The 21299-nt window shown below is 31.1% G+C and overlaps 1 protein-coding gene across 5 annotated transcripts in view; it reads left to right on the top strand.

Moving 5' to 3' along the window:
* The window catches only part of LOC125073232 (leucine-rich repeat-containing protein 15-like), a 92603-nt gene that overhangs the window by 15631 nt on the left and 55673 nt on the right, over nt 1–21299 (top strand). For 2 of the 5 annotated variants that reach the window (XR_007120036.1, XR_007120035.1), the window contains one exon: nt 7476–7771. The exons of 1 other annotated variant lie outside the window; for it this stretch is intronic. The gene's annotated coding sequence lies outside the window, so the exon portion shown is untranslated. Of the gene's footprint in view, nt 1–7475; nt 7772–21299 lie in introns of those variants that run through there. 2 more of the 5 variants (XR_007120033.1, XR_007120032.1) reach the window with 2 other exon arrangements.

Raw genomic sequence — 21299 nt, 5'->3', positions numbered from 1 at the left:
CATTAATTATACTATATTATCTAGTTTCGTTACTTATATTATGAGTACCCATATTATACATAATTTTAGCTAGCTCTGAAGTAGGATTTGCAAGAGATAAATATTAATTATTCCCTTTGATCTATCTATAAATTGTGATAGAAGAGGTTCTCTACGAACACACTCCAATTAAAGGTAGTATACATCCTCTACAGCCCCGCAATCGGGGAGAAGAAACTTTATTCATTAAATATGCAACTGAATTTCAAGCCAGTTTACTACAACTAATTAAACTGAAATATTTCACATTCTTTTGGTGTTACGACATCGTACAATCCAGTGTGTACTAGATTGTACAATCTCGTAAAAAAATTATTTGTTATAAAGGGAAACGTTCTCAAAAATACTTCTATATATTATAATACTCACAGTTATTTTTTTTAAATAAGATAGCAAAGATATATTTTAAACATTCTCATAAAAATTTTACATTCATTACATTAGATAACACCTTCAAGTAGAAAGTTTCAGAGCTTAAGATGTATTTTACTAGATAAAACGAAGTCTTAATTTCAAAATTAGCTTTTTATTTATTTAGAGGAACTTTTGTTATTTTTATGTAAATCTATATATATATATATTTAAGCAAAATATTGATATTAGGCTTTACATTTCACATAAACAGGCCCGCAGTAAACAAGTCAGCTGATACTGTGTTCCTGAAGTTACGTTGTCTCAGATATTCGTTATGAATGAACAACGAGAAACATTGCTACTTAATCATAAGTAGATTTGGCGCGAAAAAATGGCAATACAAAATAAAAAAAGTAAAATGAAAATGAAAGATAATCTGGCACAGATAACAAAAACATAATTATCTTACAAGAATGTTGCATGCCGTATAAACTTATTTAATAAAAAGATCGTTCAGTCTTAGCTGGGTATCAGACGTGTTTCGCGGAAATATTAGGTATTTTGAAAGAAATAATTCGAGACGGTGCGTTTAATAAAATAAAATATAATTGCTATTCAAAAACAAATACCTTAGCCCTGCGGCCAAGGGCACTATCAAAAGCTTTTCGATTTGAATAAATCAGTCCTTTATAGAAATGCAACACTATACAGGAGATATCGAATTATTAAAATGATCTCATTAATATATTAATTTTTAATAATTCTATAAACTCATTTTAAACTTATATTTATTAATAAATATCGATATAAAATTAAGTTTTATTCTTAGTCTATATCAGATTAAACATCACATATATACTCGACTCTATTTAAAAAATGTTGTAGTTGTTTGTTTACGTGTTACCACAACTCTCATTGTTATTCGGTGATTTTGAAATATTTAGTACAACTAAACGGATTTCTTACATAATAAATAAACGGTTGCGTAGAAATAATAGAATATACGAACAAAATATATTTGCATCATTGGTTACGTACTTTATGTAAAGTCAGGGCAAAGGTGGCTTCTAAGACCCTTATGCGTATACTAAACAATATAACTTTAAATAATATTTGAGTTAACTAATAGTTTAAACATATACACGGAATATTATTGTAATATACTTTAGGAACAAAAGGAACTTATTCTTTTTAGTAATTATTTTCCAGCTGATTTTGTAATTTTAGGTGTAATGTTTATATTTGTTTATCTCAGTAGTATTCTATTATATTTTTGTTATCATATTTGAAATTTTCATCAATTTTATACGCCTGTATAACGGCTCCTGGTGTCCTAAAGGAAATCTGTATCTAATGACAGTTATAGTTTTCCGAGCATCCTGTATGCGTGCACTTTTTCAAAACATTTAGAGGTCGACTTTTTGAGTGGTTTTTTCTTGAGATCGAAACCAATTATGCACATTTTTGCCGACGCGGCGCGTTTGACGGTTTCTCGCGAGTGGAGAACTGTTCTCATACTTATGAGGGCAGATTCCTTCAAATAAAAATCGGGAGAGCTGTTTTTGTCCCGGTTTTTGTCGGTATATTGATGAACCTTCCAGGTTTTGAAGGAATTCCGATGCTATTGTGTTTCCAGTACTATATACCTTTAGGCTTAGTTATTTATAAATAATACATAAGATGTTTTTTAAATTAAATAAAAAGAGATCGCAGTGGACGTCGAAGGATCTATTTATTTACTTTTTTTCCATTTCAACTGGCTTGTAAGGTAAACATTATAATTATTGTCAAAGGCATAAATTATTGCTTTACGTCAGAATTAAATAATATAATGATAAAATTCAAGAATGTTATTGTTTTTGACCATTTTAACTGAATGAATGGACTGTATTTATGCTCTTGCATTCCAATGATATTTATTACTAAATATTATATTATTTCTTTTGATGATGATACTTTTAGTATTATATTTCCTTGATTTTCTAGCTCATGTAGTCTTGCCAGCCTAGACTCTATTGGTGGCTGAGCAAAGAAGACCAGACATTAAAATAATATAAAAATAAGTTTTATTAAATTATCATCAAAAAATGTGATTATTATTGTTTTAACGAGTACAAAACCACGAAACAAATAATTAAATATGAAAGATGATAAAAATATATTTTTTACTGCTCTCCTTAAAATAACAGTATTTGTTACTTGTAAAGTTAATACATCATGTTCCTTCACTACAAATTATAGATCGATACTTAAGTCATTTAGTATTAGGGCTTCGTGCAAATTTAATTAGGTAGGTGCCACACACACTAGGTATTGTACCAGTAAATATGATACAAACTGCCCTGTTCGGATTGAAGTGTATGCCATCGTCACTAAAGTTATGATATAACATCTTAGTTCTAAGTGTCTGATTTTAATTCGCACTGTCTAACGAATAGTTACTGTTACTCTCTATATATATGTGTGATGGTGATCATTCACAATCAGACAGCCAGTATAATTGTAAAAATATTTTTTTATTTATTTGAATTTACAACTAATACCATAAAAACTTTTTGGTTCTATTATTACATTTTACTACATTTTATCCTTTTTAAAAATAAGATATTTGTAACTTATACAATTAAATACAATCACACACACATCCAGACTGCAATTACTCAAGCATAATCATTATTGAACGTACTTAAACATTCGTTAGTTTCATTGTACGCAATATAATTGTATAACCATGTGATTATTAATAATAATTAAATACGTGTATATTGTAATGCGACGGTAAAAAAAACACGTCGGCATCTCAATCCTAAAATAGATCCTAAAAACAAAGAGTATTTGCAGTCTCCATATTACAAACCTTTGGGGACGCCACCTGTCAAAACAAGATGCAAGGTGGCACGCACCTGACCACCGGCTATTCGTCTATATTTTAATGCTCAAACTATTATGTACTCACTACATTATTCCTGGTCATCAGACGCTAAAGGGTTTGTTTGGTATTTGTGCGTTTGTAATACGCTAGTTTCTGCTACTGAAATCAGACGGAACTTGCGTTTTATTGTAGGAGTATTTTAGTACTGCGAAATGTTTTAATTTTTTTTATTTATATCAAGAACGCACTCATGATACAGATAATGAATAAATAGTTTTTACAAAGTAAATCGAATCCAAATTAAACAGTTACAATATGCAATAAATACATAATATGAAATATTATAATGAAATTAAGTACCTATGTTTTCGCATGTTTATAGAACATTTTTGGAGTGCTTATGCCATTCTAAAGATGTGGAATGTTTATCCTACAATCGTAATCACAAGATGGTTTTGGCACATTAACGAAAGCAATACACTCGTACACATCGTATGTAAATAAATTATTACAAACGGCTAAATATATTAATCGTCTTATTTTTCTGAAATTTCTGAGAAATTACCGTTTAAACACGCTAAAGTTACGCTTTTAAATCTATTAACGTATTCTTTTAAAACTTTGTATATATTTTTAACTTTTATTAATATCTATATAATGCTCAATTTAAAACATTATAACCTAATGACTATATAGTATATCTATAAATTATACTAAAGATTAGTTTTAAATCAGTTTCCATGTTATGTAGGTTTTGTTAAAAAACTGCTTATTTTAAGAAACAAAAGAATAAAAATAAATTAATCTTTAACTATATTATAATTTAATATATTTAATAAAAATAACTAAGAAACTACACTTAATTTGTGAAATTTTATGTATTATAAAAGATGATAATGAATCAAAACGTGTTCCCCTAAAACCCATAACGTCCAGTGATGCAAAAAATAATCTTCTAGGAAATACATTTTTATAAAAGGAATCGTCATTAAATATAAAACCTTCGTGCTTATATATTTACAATATTTTATTGCATTAAAAAAGAGCACGTACTGAAAAGGTGCATCAAAAGATGTTATCATACATTTAACAATACAAACTAGTGATGACAGAAAGGGCTCGTGCGATTTTTTTTACGCGGAAGACGAAGGAGGCGAAAGCAAATACACTCGTCAGCCACAAAGCTTGGCACACTCCACTCAAGAACTATCGTGTTTCCTTTAATAAAAAAAGATAGCACATGCCGAAATCTGATTACACACCGCCATATTTGATCAAAGGGTTGCCATTTACAAACGCGTAAAAACTACCGATTCAACCTTTTTGCACCCGCGTTTTTCATTCGAAAAAATGCAAAATTGATTCGGCAGATGTCCACAAATAGAAAGGGTTTGATAGGATTTTCAGTAAAAAATAGCGGACGCATCGGTAAACAATGGTATAAACCGTTATGGATCGACTGTCAAAATTCGCTATTATAAGTTAAAGAGTTGTTTTTAGACATGATTACTAATTTGAAGCGTTAAATAGATCTACCGATAACCAGGAAATTGATATTTTTTTCACATTGTTCCATTAATCAAAAAGAGAATTGTTTATTGAAAAAAAAAGAAATTAAAAAAAAACATACCTGCAAGAGGATGAGTACAAAAAAGTAAATAGTTTATATGACTTTGTTAAAAAATTAATAAATCAAACATATATATATATATATATAGGTATATTTTATTCGAACGTGTGAATTTCTTTCACAGTGTAAATCGATTATCATAAAGAAAATTTCGATATAATTTGCACTGTAAATAACAAGGAATCGAAATTACTTAAGTATGATCGTGCCATTACGCCTTCTAAAGAAAAGTCCTTCCCAAATAACGAACAAAAACCTATTAAGAGCAGCGATCAACATTCTACCAGTATCGGAAACCCTTTTATAGAAAATGTTAAAATATTTTCAATCTTAACACTTTTAAATAAGGTTCTAAATGATTCATTGTAAAAGTAAGGACGTTCAAATTATATTGGACATTTCGTACTATGGCATGCAACGTAAATTCTATTATCGAGCTCCTTGTACGGAGATGAAAGGGAAATCCCACGGTAATTCCAATAAAAGTACTCTTGTTTTTGGCAGCTTCGTCTTAATTTAACTCGCATTCCACTCAAAGTGATATTTCGGAAAAAGTGCAAAGTTCATACCTTCGAATGATTAAACTTCAATACTTTCTTACTGTAGACTAGAATCATTTTGTTTATGGGTAGTATAATTGTCTATAACCTACTCCAATGACAATTAACAATGTAAACAAAGACCGTTAATTGACATTACATAATTGGTAAGAGATCGAGATCTAAAATAATTTATTGTATACATTATGGATGGAAAAAATGGCGTTTTGTACGTTAGCAATATTCTTAACATTGGACGTAATATTAATAATAGTTATGTTATTTATAGATTGCAGTGTAAGTAATTGATCTAAGTACGGTGATTAAACACGTTTAATTGTCGTGATAACCTTGTAAAATGATGAATCAAACGTTTGTGAGAGCCTACTTAAGTAGGTTGATTAGATTTCATAAAGGTATAAAGTAAGGTTGATGACGATTCACAAAAAATGGATTTAATTTATTGCGTAATATCGAATTCTTTATTCAAAATAGAAACATTATTGTGCTTGCGTGTTTATTGTTAAAAATCGAAATAAACACCCTAGACCTAAAAAGAACCGGCGAAAGACGCACAACAAGATTGTTAGGTACTCTATATTTTGAATAAGATTCACTAGTTGGTTGGTTGGCATAAGATATCAATTAATATTTCTTATTTTGTTTTGGATAAAGTAGGTCCATGTGGGGCTAGTCTAGGATAAGGAGTTCTAAATGCAATAGCCTATACCTAAGCCTATACCCAGGAGTGGGTGTCTGGCTTTGTCTGTCGTATGATTTCCTAGGCCATTCATCCAGTTGAGTTCAAATTTTGTATAGTTGTCGGTGACATTTGCGTAAAAGGTTTATGGCAAAGTACCTTTAACGTGCGTAACGTAGGTGACGCGTAGCTTATATAAAATGATAATCAATGTCATTATTTATTTTAAGAAACCGTATTTTTACTAATATCAATTTGTTAGAATGTCAGTTTCACAGATTTTGCGTTATACGTATTTTTATCACAATTCACACTCGTCTATGACAAAATGTTATTATTTTTCGTTGAAATGAAACATTTTTCTTAGTCGTTATACTCTGATCAGTGTCATTAGTGTACGTCAGGGTCCAAACAAATTCGACATAATTTCGGTCCTTTTTTATCGCTTGGCATATTAAGTAAGTTTAATCCGTTCTTTTAAAATAATATAACCCATGATACGCGGGACTCTCATAGAAAGTTTATTATATTTGGATGTATAAACTATACAATATATATCCAAATATAATAGATAACTTGTGAGTTATAGACGGACAGACTGCTAATATCGTAACCAAAGAGTTTCCTTTTTTGTTGTCAGACAAAACATATTCAGTTGGGGTTTTTAAGTCATAAGATATCGAAAGATAGATTACAAATAGTTTTAAAACACAGAAAATAAGGCTATTGTATTTAAAACTATGTCGGAGATCAAATTAAATCTGGAATCAATCGACCCACCGAAAATCATGCGAGGAATCTCCAACAACTCCTTATATAGGAGACGGTTAGTGCCGGTCAAAAGAGACGATAGGTTAACGCCTTTGAACCATTTTGTAAGGTATTCGAATCTTGTTGGAAACAATTGTCGCGAATATTCATTGTTATATATGTACATAAATACCTTCTGTAAATATGTGTAATAATAATATATTTAAAATTGTTTTGTATTTTTAGTTAGAATCTCGTGTTGAATCGTTTACTTGCTTTGTGCAAACTCGTCTAGGTTCAATCATCTATTAATGTCAATGAGCGGTGATACCCGTGTGATTACCTATTTTTATTTATTATAGGTTATTGTTAGGATGACAGACAAGCAAATAGTGTATCCAAATAATAAATTGTCATCCGCCGCCCAGAGGCAATAAATATATTATATAATTTACACTGTCAATGCCAACCATTGGAATGAAGGTGTTATGTCCTTTGTGCCTGTAATTGGCAAACACTTAATATTCAAATTGCCATCGATGCTATTGATGAATATCGATTAAATAAATTAAAACGTTGTTTATTTTCCAGATCTCATGTGGCGCATGTGCAGTTCGTATCTTATCTCACCATTATTTATTTTAAAAGTTAGAAAGAATTCTCGGGTGTAGCTATTAATTAATAGTAATAGTATTTTTACAATATTTCATACCCTGTTTTATTGTCTCTGGTGACGCTGGTTCGTTTTTCAAACAGATAATCGGAATTTCAATTCAACGGGGATATTCTGATAGAATTCATGGCACCATTCTATGCGTTCGTGATCTGTGCAGTTGGTATTGTATATTTATTTATTTAAGTTCTCTATGTAAATAAATGTAAAATGTTAGTTTTTTTTATTACATTATATAATAAGACAAATGATATAACAATATTAATAAATTAGCAATTATAAAATTATTGATATTTTTATTGTTTGGACTTCATAGAATAATTTAGAAATATTTAAACCATTCCGACAAATATCTTCAATTAATCTTAATTTATTATTATGTTATTTTATTGTACAATTAAAATAAATAGTTTTCATTTGTTTTTTTTTGTTTTTCTAAATACGACCTTAATACTCAAGCGGATTGCGATAGATCTGCTAAAACCGTCCTGCCTTCTAAAACCGAGACGACTAATCTAATCGAGAATGGAAGATCAAAGATGGCATTAAAGAAACGTAGTATATTATTTTCTTCGTAAAAATAAATCAAATAAATTCCATTACCACAAGCCATCATTGCAAATATCTATATTATTTGCAAATATCACGTGTGTTATGAAAATTCAAACTTGTTTGGTGCTATTACGATAGGAGATTGTTAGTAGAATTTTATTGCAATATTTATTGCATCGAAAATCTAAATAGATAAAATCTTCGATTGGCAAATTACATGGTTATTTACAAAGATACTAGCTGCCTGTCTCGACTCCGTACGGATTCGTGCAACCCCTAAAACATTTTTCGTTTACTAACCTTTTCTAACTTAGCGGATGCTGTAACTTTATAAAATAAAACCTTTGTTCCAAATCTCACTTTTTCGCATAAGTCGTGCGTGATAACCTGACCGTGTAGACAATTGATTTCATATTTACAGATGTGTAATACTAGTAAATAGCAAGAAAACACTCAAATCAGAAATAAAGTTTATCGCACTTGAAATATATAATAGTCATGTATGATAAATATTGATTACGGAATTCTGTGACATTCCTATAGAACCTGTATCTCTAGTACACACGAAATATTTCTAGAGAATGATTTCAGTAATACATTTTAATGCAATAAAGTCGCGTGTAGACGCGATCAGAAATAATTCGAGCAATGTGACTGCGTTCTGCCTTGCAGCTGACAGATAGCATTGACTTGTCCGTTTAAAATTCGTGTTTCCTTGTCGGTATAGTCAGCAACGAAAAATGCTTTAATGTGCCTGAAGGAAATTATGTCAATGTGCATTCTAAATGTTGCACTTATGTGCCTACGTATTATTATATATTTATTTTTGATATAGTAACATTATTATAATAGACAGAATTAACCTAAAATAAATATACTTGTACTATAAATAGTGTTATAACCATCTTCTATTTAAGAAATATTTTCATTTTTTTATTTTTTATTTTGTTCATTATAATACTTATTTTGATGAAGTTTGTTGAATGAAATATAGCATAGAACACAGGTGTTAGTTATAAAAAGTAGTATATCCTTACTTGGGGTTCAAGCTTGCTTCGTACCATTTTTCATCAAATTCGAACAGACAGTTACTTTCGCATTTAAAATCGCATAGATAGCTATGTATCAGATCACCAGTAATATATGGTTTTTTAAGGTATTTACAAATAATCGCTGATTCCTTCGACAGCGACGCGACTTCGTAGGTAATACTACCATCAGTAAACAAAACGAATCGTTTGTTGAATATAGATATATAAAAGAAATAAGTAGTAAGTTGCTTTTGGCACGTTACTTACTTCGTCATAAGTGATTACCATCAGTTAATCTGCCGCTAAACATCATTAATTTGTCTTTTAATTGCAGACACAAGGGGCATAACATCTGAGATCGTCGGCGCATTTTTAGCCATGGTTGGCGGCACATTCGCAGTGTGAAGCTTGTTTTTTTTGTTTTTTTTTTTTTTTAAATGTTAAAAATGCCACAGGGTGAGTGTAACTTCCGTACCATTGGACAGTACAGCTGGACAATTTGCTCTCAAGACTTTACCTTACCTTTAAAAATGTATTAAAACTAAAAAGTTTTTACTGTATTATTCATAAGCACTTTTGAGCATGATAGTATTTAAAGATATTTATTGATATAATGTATTTTGTCATAAATGGCATAATAAGAAAATGTCACGGTCAGTCCGTTGCAATGAATTTTCAACAATATTCAAGTGGTTCGCATTTTTAATGGTCGCTAGACTTGATTGATTAAATAATCATCATTTGACATACAAACGAGAACTGATTCATGGATTGAAAATTGTCACTATACATAGACAATTCCACATATAGGCCGGTGCAGTGTGTAATATAAGATCTTATGAGCATTTTATTTTCTTTTTATAGAATAGGTAAGACTTGTCAATTTGTTACTTGATAATATGTAGCCCATAGACCAATGTCTATAGTATAAATACTAACAATGCCTTATATCGCCCTGGTGCCACTAACAGCGAAAACCGAGATAAATCAATTTTTTTCCCTAGTTACTGCTTGGCGGAAAAATATATGATAAGGGGGTGGTACCTTGCCAGAAGGGTTTGCACAAAGCTCTAACAATTATCGTGCTATGAATATTTGTTCCTATTATTTGGTCAAAGTCAACGTATACTCTTTTCCCGCTGTGATATAAGTGCATCTAAGTTTGCGGAGCTTTAGAATCCCAATGTATTTAAGTCAAGAGTGAGACCAGATAAGCGCGTTCCACCTTAGACTGAGTCTTTACCATCAGATAAGGTAAGGTTGAAAGTTCCCATATTAAAGCGTTCCAGGATAACCTCTGCAGAAATATCACTTTATAACATAAAGTAATGATCCAAGCATCCACTTGGAAGTTCACTCCAGCAACGGGTCCGAGGCCATTGACAATGTGTTTCATTTCTTGCGATAATAAAGTCTATGGTTAATAGTCTAATAATAAATAGGCTTATAAATGTATTGTTTAATTAATATTCATAATATCGTGATGTCTTAATGAATGTTGACCTATTGATCTTGAATATTGCGGGTTCAAATACGAGCAAGCACTATGTTGTCATATGCTTGTATTTATAATTAATATCATGCTGATGAATGAAAACGAGAGAAAATATATGCTGGCTGAAGTTTTGTCACATGTGTATCCATAAATACGCTTTATACAGGTTGGTGGAACAAGTTCCAAAGTGTTACATTTACAATCATTTACAGGCTATTGGTGGACTTATGAAAATTTTAGATTGTATCAAGATTGTTTTGTAGACTATCGCAAATAAATATAATTTTCGGACGTTGATTAATATTAAATGAATATTCAATAGTTCAATCTATACATAAAATCTAATATTGCAGCTATTAATAGAATTTTAAAATCATACTTGACATTGACGTAAAAGTCAAAAAGAGATATTTATAGATAAAATATATTTTTATGAGTTTTAAAGTAATTACAAAAATGCACAATATAACTTGGGTTTATAGACAAAGAAGATAATATGTAATTTTTTTTTTTTGATAAAATTATACTAATTATGCGTTGCACGCAGCTTACGTCTTTTTATTTCGTATATGTCTTTGAACAGGATGTCCCATTTTGTTTCGTTTCGATGGGACAGTCTTGTTTTTTTAACCAATTAGAAGGAGCACGTTGTCTGATTAGTGATTGTTACAGTAGTAGTTTATAAGACTAAAAATCATAAGTCCCGTGTTTGAAAGTGTCAAAAATATGTCTCAAAAAGTACGTTTAATTTACGTGATGTTGGTAAGGTTTAAACCCTTGCCAGATCTGCTATGTCAAATTGCCGTCAGTTCAGACTATATAGAACGAGATTGTAAAGCGTTTCTGAATTTTTGCATTCTCTTGCTGATCTTTAAGATTCTGTGAAATATCTTTGAAATTATGATTTTGTCTAAATTTAACCTATATTAATATTATAAACACGAATGTAATGTTGAATGACTCTGTCTGTTACCAAATTTAGAATATGAGATAGATCGCGTTGGATCTCCACTTCTTACCATCAGGTGGACTGGAGTCATATGTCTACCCGGACAAAATCATAAAAAAATATTAGAAGATATTAAGTATGAACACAGTTTGATTCCTCGGGAAGTACATTTTTTTTTACTGACTACTTTTTGAAAACTGACCTACTGACCTCTTGAAGGGGTATTATGGTGATTGACGGGATGGTGATATGTGCTCTAGCTAATGTTTTATAGCTTTCGTGTAAGTAAAGCTATTCAGTACCATAAGAAAAACTCCTGAGATTGAAGTATTTTAACATTGCGAAATTGTTTTAAGTATCGACGAATATTTAAAGCTTCGTTTTGAACATCCTACTTTATGGTCACTATACAAACGACGTGTTCACGCAAATATATCGCTAAGAGACACATATTGCTCGTAATTGGCACAGGTGATTCGCTACCATATGAAACCTTATCCAATACGGTTTAGTGTTCAATAAACTGGCCTTTATCGCTTCGTAATAAAGTTCAAGGCGAAAAAAGTGTTACACTTGCAGTTGTAATTATTTAGCACATGTTCAATGGCACGCGCTGTCGAAATGTGTAGAGACGATTTTGTCTTAATAACATTTAGGAAATAATTTTTTATATTGTTTTTAAATTTTTGAGATAATTTTTATCCAAATAATTACAAAATAATATATCAATATATTTTAAGAAAAAAAGCTGGAAATTTAAGTATACATTTACAATTAAAACAGGTCTTCATATTGCACTTTTATTTTAAATATATTTTATAACAACATCTTTATACCATTCAATGATATTTATTGACGTTTTATTTAGAACGAATGTCTTCTCAGTGGTGGTCGCTGTGCTTAGTCACTTGTCAAAATCAGTCTATTAAAGCATGTTGATTTCATACACCTGTTAACTTTTTTAATGCTACCTAGTATTTGTATATTATCGGAACGCCATCGGATGCTATTTGAATACTGTTGTACATACGATTATCGTATAACTGCCGTTTTTTATACTCTCGTTATTACGAAGATATTTCTACGCAAGGTTCTATGTGTTTATTCTTTTTTTATTTTATCTATGTGATGATTATTATATTTCGATGTAAAGATAGTAGATGTTCTATTACACGATTATAATTAAGTTAATACTAATGAATTTGCTTCTTATTTAAATTATAAAGATCTTAATGAATGCTATGCATATAATTTTTTATCGAATCGACAGTCGAAGGCACAAAAGCAAATGCCATTTGATTATAAATGGTTACACCTCTCTATTGTCGTTAGTATTGCAAGAGTTACAATTATTTACAGTGATAAAGCAACTTAAGGATATAGCTAGTTATATTGAGACGTAGAGTAATTATGAATGGTATTACTTTTGCCACAGATTAGCTATACATATGTATCTGAGGTACTGATTTAACAGTTCATCAAAAAGCTAAAAAAATGCTAGGCAACATACGTACATACAACAAAAATTCACTTCGCCCTTTAGATAAAGTTCCACCGAACGAGAGGAACAGGAACAGCACGGCCGGGTTCGCGAATGCGTTATATCGACATGATCCCGCAGTCTCACTGATTCGAGTTGAGGACTACCAGCGCAGTGGTTTTAGTGGGTAAGAAAAATCACAAAAGTCGGTACCTAAAGGGGCCCGGTTATTTTTCAGAAGACTTCCACTGTTATTGTCTTTGATTGGTTTATAGCTTTACTCTTAGCTGTCTATAATTTTGCACAGTACGCCAGAAGGCTATATATGAGTAGGTTAATTAATAAAAATACCCTTTATTGTACAACATGGCTAGGAAAGATGTAAAAAGGCGGTTCTATTATAATCGATCACTTCCAACCTTAGTTTGGGCATAGGACGCGGCAACAGCGGTTTGGAAGTGAACACTATGACAATAAGAAAAAGTATTGAATACACGAATATAATATAAATTAACAGTAAAACATACGCAAGTATAATAAGATATATACATACAATTATAATAAATAGATACTTATACCATATTTAGCGTCAAAAGGTGTTATGTACATGCCACTTAAAACATGCGTGGGACTTAGAAAGTCTTAATAAATATATACTTAGTGTATTAAAAGATAAATAAGGTTAATAGTCACAATAATACAATATCTTATAATAGACACGAATATGTTGTCACAGGAAGGATGTACTGCTTTGCGGGGAAACTTGGTGAGCAGAATACAAAACGTTGCTTCAGTTAGACCGATTAATTAGTGGCTAATTCAGATAATAATGTATGTTATGTTTATGCTTGAATAAAATGTTTGCATAATTAGGTCTTGCATAATGTTGACGTCCGTACATAACGTATTGTATGTGATACATACTATACAACAAAGATCCTCTCTGTCTGTGAATGCGATAAAGTTAAGACAGCCAAACTTATCTTCAAGTGGTCTTTATCAATTGATTCATGAGTTTAGTTGCTAAGAATTTTAATTTGAACTCACGACTTCGGTATCTGCTTTATTAGCTGTCCACTAAACTATCGAGTTATTCCATTTTCCTATTCGTTCATTTGTTTTGAATTTTTTTTGCATTAGCAACCTGTAAATTTCCCACCGCTGGGCTAAAGGCCTCCTCTGCCTTTGAGGAGAAGGTTTGGAGCATATTCCACCACGCCGCTCCAATGCGGGTTGGTGGATTACACATGTGGCAGAATTTCATTGAAATTAGACACATGCGGGATTCCTCACGATGTTTTCCTTCACCGCCGAGCAAGAGATGAATTATAAACACAAATTAAGCACATGAAAATTCAGTGGTGTCTGCCTGGGTTTGAACCCGAAATCATCGGTTAAGGTGCACGCGTTCTAACTGAGCCATTTCGGCTCTTGTTTAGAATAATGCACAAAATTTTTAATTGTTTTGATTTAAATTTTTTTTGTATATTTTTATCCAATACAGTTGTTAGACAACATGTGAAAAATTTTAAGCATCAGATCACGGTAATTCATAAAACATCGTTATTAACTTTGCACAATTACTAGTCGAATATGAAACGAGCCTACTCACGGTAGGTATAGTTTATAATTTTGAGCAAAAAACTATAAAATGCGATAACAAATGTTTGCACGTTTATTAAAAAAAAAAAACCTTTATAAAGTATCACCTGCCTCCGTATCGTTAATCATATAGTTTTTAGAGGCTTTAGATGCGATGATAATATCGGGAGCTGACGCGAAAAACTCATGTAGCCTTTGTTGTTGATTTATTAATTTCGTTCTATGAACGAACTTATGGTCTGCCTATGAACAGGTAGTAGGTAAGAAATGGCTTGTATAATCGACATCAAGTTCAATGATTAAAGTCTAATTTGAATTAATATTATACAAAATTGAATTTAATTGTCGCAACGTTATATCAGAATACAGTTTCTGTCGAAAACAACCGATAACAAGTTCAGTACAAAGATTTTTCAACACTTTTGTATTAATTATTTTCAAATACATGTAAATGTAAATTCTGCATATTAAATGTATATTTACCCAATACATTTTATAATCTATATAATACTAGGCGAACCTGCGGCTTTAACTGCACGAAATTTATAGAACTTTACCTAAGAAATCCGTCAACTCCAATTTTAACACCTTGAAAGATAAATTTAAAAAAAAGTATGGCTGCTCATCATTATGTGTATCGTAATGAATATTTTTATAAGCTTATGGGGGTTTATTATTATATTCATAATGAACGTATTCGGTCATTCTTCAAACTGACACCTTAAAATAAAAAAAAAATCTAGAATTGCCGCTTAAGTTTCGTATCTATGTGTTAATAATATAGCCACCTGTACTAATTAGTTGTATAAGGTAATAATTAATTATCCACGTTATCGTGATTAAGTGGTAACTGCAACTGGCTCTTACTGTAATGGTCACCGATTCGATCGAAGCTCATGACACAAAAAATTCACGTCGCACAGGTGTTGTGTTTGCGTTTTGTGTGTAGAGAAATTCACGGCTGCGAAACTGGATTGCATATTTAAAGTAAATTGTATTTATTGTAAATAACTTATTAGTACTAGATTATTTAATTTAAGAGGCCAAGTTATGAGACAAAGGCTTAAGGCCATACATCCAACATGACATAAGAAAATTGACATTAACTATATATGTATTACCACAAAATCATGGTATGATTTTTTTAAATTAAATTATGAAAATTATTGATAAATGTACAATAAGACAAAGCATTAGCATTAGCAGCCTGTAAATTTCCCACTGCTGGGCTAAAGGCGTCCTCTCCCTTGAGGAGAAGGTTTGGAGCATATTCCACCACGCTGCTCCAATGGATGTGGATCAAATGTTGATGGAATACACATGTGGCAGAATTCGTTGAAATTCTAATGATCTATAATATAATTCATGAGTCTAATGAAATTAGACTCATGAAGTTTACCGCACGATGTTTTCCTTCACCGCCGAGCACGAGATGAATTATAAATAAAAATTAAGCACATGAAAATTCAGTGGTGCTTGCCTGGGTTTGAACCCGAAATCATCGGTTAAGATGCACGCGTTCTAACCACTGGGCCATCTCGACTCAAAATCAATAGATTATTAATTTATAATCGTACGGCTCTTGCTGCCATCGACGTTTCAACTTATTAAGCACTCTGGAATTATTTGTGATCATGGCAAAAGGACTTGTGTCACGATGTAGGCATTGACACATTGGGTCCTAATGTCTGGAAAAATTAAAGGCCGAGACCACTGGAAACCAACCGAATACACACACAGAAACATTTCAAACATGCCACTTCCAATATTTAATAGTTCTAAGTATCATATTATTATAGTTATAATTGACTAAAGATTTATGTAATTCGGGAAATAAATTTGATTTGTTTTATTGCCCGGTAGTTATAATTCAAGAAGAAAAAAGTCAAGAGTGAACTAGAGTACATTTTCTACAGTCAAACTTTTAAATCTCTTTTATGAAAGACTCATTTGTTACAATATAAAGATATTAGTGGAGTGTAACAATAATGTCAAGACATTTAATTTTATAAATACATTAAAGAGCAATCTGTCCCGGCCGGATATAATAGCTATATATACCGATTATTGCATTGGATCCTCGCTGTCACAGCTCCGTTGGCATTGGCGATGCCACAATTAATATTCCGCTATGCCGGAATTTAGTCGCTTCGGCCATATTTAGTACCCATCGATCAAATATCGATTACCTAATAATTAAATGTTAGTAAAAATTATATCTATTTCAATTATTATCTTCAAATCACTGAGTTTTGATCAATGAAAAATGTTTCTGTACTTTTTGTCAACGTTGATTGTACTTTTTATCATAATACTTGTGTATCTTTAAAACTGTCACTATACTCGTATTTATTTATTAGGTGACGACATGACGTATTGACATTATAATTGCACGCAATGTTGTCAATAACTCAATTTCATATAATACTATTGATCGATTTTTGTTAAGTCCATTCGTAGTCCTTTGTAGTCCTTTTTACGCGAACAAATTTCAAATAGCAACATTTTTTGTAACCTCATTTTGTATATTATAATTTTATTGTTACGCATGAAAAATGCGCCGTGAAGAGCCTGCTGGAATATTCGGTATTCGGCCAGATCACTATTCGTAACATCTAGCAGTTCAAATAAAAATTCAGGAATTAAAATCAGAATTTCATAGAAAACGAATTAACTTTATTGACTGCGTTCACGTGTCGCGTTATACACACATTAAGTAACATGATACTTATGTTTCTGTATTTATTGAATATTATATAATAAAATGACGCCAAGTTACGCAAGCAGAATTTATAAAAGGATACATCGTGATTTAGTACACAGATAACAAATGTCGGTTTCTATGAGCAAGGCTTCGACATGCCGTACCTTATTAGAATACAAGATGCATAGATATTCTATTCTCACGCACGATTCCCCAGACTATAAACATGTGAAATACTAAAGCAAAAACCAAATATACCGCTACGCTACACGGAAACGCTTATGATGTTACGAAATACATTTTTTTCCAACGCCAAATGCATCCAAACTAAATGGACCGGCCACATTTCACACCCGGAAATACATAAAAACTTTTTGCTACTAAAACAAAATGAACTTTAAATATAACAATATCTCCAAAAACCGAGAGAGAAGGTTCAATATCGTATGATGTTACCTTTGTCTATGATAAAATAAATTTTGTTCTATGTTTAAAATGCAATATGTTACGGTGTGTAAAAAAGAAAACGAGCCGTGTTTGATGTTTGTCTTTGACTTTGATCTTCTAATTTCAAATGTGTTATGTTCGATTAATCGTCTTGATCTCTCATTATAATGTTTATAATCGTTGGTCTGTGAGTCGATATTTTGTACATAATTAATTATGTGTAGGTATTTTAAACTAGGCGCCATTTATGTATTAATGAGTTATTGGTGATTTTATTCCTAGTTATTTGCTACAGATTTGCATTTTAAATGTCAAATAAATTATACCACGACAACGAAATGTAAATCCGCGATGTTTTAATCAAAAGTATTTAATCTCAGTTACCATAACAAAGTTCTAAAGTATCGTATGACTCAAAGTATGTTCTTAAGTTGCGTACATACTTCAAATAAATTGAGAAGGTTATTTAAATATTTTCGTTGAAGTAAGTAACAAGATAATGGGCTCTCGTAATAATAGTTCGTTCCAGAAGGATCGTTCAAAACCCGTCGGTATCACGGCAAGACGGTTATTTGTCGGGCTGTCACGGGTACGCAATGTCCGAGTATCCTGTACTGAGAGTACATACGAGTGGGCAATTTAAACATGGAAGTACTTATGAACTGCCCTGACTACTCCGCAGGTTTAGGGGAGCAATGACCTATATCCTAGCCGGAATTGAGGCGCGGAGTAAAGATCGAAGCGTCGACGCCCAGCGTCTATATTAAACTTTATTTTTTGTGTCTTAGAATCCACTTCTAATCATAGATTTCAGTGATTTCCGAACGAAAACGACGCACGTCAGTTTCGTCGCCAATTCCAATTTGACTCTTATAAGATCGGAATTTGTTTGAAGTTTATCATTCTTCATTTTACATTTATGTCATTTTGTACTCGATATCAGTCTGTGAAGTTTATGTTTTTTAAGAATTTATACCCGGGCTGTCGGGTGGTGCGTTGGTTTGGTTATTTTTACCGATCCAAAAGTTTATTACTAACGCTTACGCAATTAATAGGAGTTTTTATTAGACCGGTAAAGGATTTAAAGTCTTTGATTGAACTAGCGAAGCGGCATTCAATGGATATAATTTAAGTTTAAACCGAAAATGATTAAAGCTCTATATAGTTCGTCTTCTCTTATCATTGCTCTGTTTTTTTTTTATAAATGAATCAAAAACAATTGAATGTTGATTTTTATTAATTTCAGTTTACGATTTATATATTTTTTTTAAATAACAACTTCTTTCTTAATACGATATCTAAGAACAATACTCTAGTTTAAACATTGCGTAAAAAAAAAAAATTTTTTTTTTTTAATAAATTAAAGTCAATATCCACACGCTGAATAGCCTAGCAACTAGCTGACCAAAATAATCGTTTAAAATTATCATTTAATTATTTTAGAACCCTTAGAGATTTTTTGGTTCATATTATATTATATCAAAGTAAAAAGTCAAGTCATAGCCTGGAAATATCCCTCGATAGGCAAAGGTCTCGTCTAGTGGAGCTGATTCCAGCCGATTAAGCAAATATAAATGTGGAGTTTGCTCAGGTTTGAACCCGCAATCATCGGTTAAGAACTTAAGATTCACGTCTCATCGTCTCAAGGGTAGAGAAAAAATAATTTGTAGCGCTATTTTATGTTACACGCATTTGATATATTAGAGATGATTTAGAAAAGAAAATGTAATATAAATTCTACAGTTCTCCAATAACTGGTGGTGCTGGTATGCTGCAATGGGCTGCAATTTTCCTTTGAATCCAAAGGTTTAAGTCACTGGGCAGTATGTACCACTTCTTTAAACAATATATTACGTAAGTCCATAATGACCAAAAAAAAACAATTAAAATTAAAGCGTGATGTAATTCCTATTTTGTTTAATATTCAAGTGTATTAATTAATATTATTATTTATTTATTTATTAATATTTTTATTTTTAATATACTATTTTGTTTTTTTTTTTATTTTATTTAAAAACAAACGTTCTTGATACGCATTGAAAGTTATAAAAGTTTAGTTGCACGAATTAAATTTAACTAAGTTATTATAACACTTACATAATTTATATTTATTTAAGTTTTTTATTCAATAACCGTAATCATACTTAATCATATATTAAGATATCTGCGAGGAATATGAATTAGTTAATGTTAGTGTTGACCATTATAAAAATACATTTTATATGTTTTTTTTTTAAAATTCAAATCAGCTCATTGATGTTATTTTTAATAAATGTAATTTACGCACAATATTTTGTCTTGTGAATTGAACAAATTCCGTATTTTAGTCATGTCGAAATTTATATAAATAAACATTACTACTGACTTAAAAATAAATTTTATATACGCAAACGAGAATATATTTAGATAAAAATACAGTTGTCTAGACAGTGTCCTTAACAACAAAGTACATTTCCATGTATTCGATAAAGAAGAGAAATATTGATAGAAAAATTCTTCGTCATATGAAACGTTACGTAATGGTCCTTCGAAATACAATAAGTTTGAAATATCGCCTCAGATAATGAGATCATTCAAACTAAATAGGTCATTCCACCCTTAAGGTCAGTACCCCATAAGTAACAGGATCTAAGGTTTTTTTAAACAGAGCTCCATTTTTTATCGAACTCTACGCCAGATTTTTAGTTATATGGGTACCGTTAAATATGAACACAGACGATGGTATGACACGGGGATTCATCTTGAGATATTATGATATTTGAGATCAATAAATTTATAAACGATTTTTTTTTAAATGGATTTTTTTTTAATCTACATTTATTCAGAATCATTGATAAATAACGAATATAAAAATATAATATAATTTTTGGTACTAAAAACTTTTACGCTTTTATGGAAAGAGCAAATAAATCACTTTTAAGGATACATTTGTTAGTCGAACACATACTTATATTGCTCAAATACACATACAGAATCTAACCAAACATCAAACAAAGTGAAACATGTATCGATGCATAGACAAATCTCAAGATAAACCCGTGTAGCGCGTGGTGTAGCTCGGATGAGTTTCCGCATTCCTGCCGGCCGGCGACCCACTGCGCCACTGCCCGCGTATCCCTGATCCTGCCGCGGGCTGTGCGCGTGTCGATACTAGTCGATAGAAAATATATAGACGCATAGAATACGCTTTATTGCTACGCGTCAGTATCTTAGTTACCTGTAAATATATTTTATTTTATGGATACGATTCAATTGGTTGGAACAATTCTCAGATTAAATGACTTTATGTATACATTTGCACATTATACTTTAGTAATTGAATTATATTATCGGATTAAATCTTATGACCACGGTTAGACTATGTAATTGATTCGTAATGTACCGTTAAAATAAAAATAATTTAATATAGGTAAAGTATACTAGACTTTAATGCAACATTTTAAAGCTATTTAAATCGTTATCAGGCGATAAAATCAGTAATT

This window comes from Vanessa atalanta, chromosome 23 (genome assembly GCF_905147765.1).
Source record: "Vanessa atalanta chromosome 23, ilVanAtal1.2, whole genome shotgun sequence".
In the NCBI taxonomy this organism is placed as follows: Eukaryota; Metazoa; Arthropoda; class Insecta; order Lepidoptera; family Nymphalidae; genus Vanessa; species Vanessa atalanta.
This window is presented reverse-complemented; position numbering and strand designations above follow the sequence as displayed.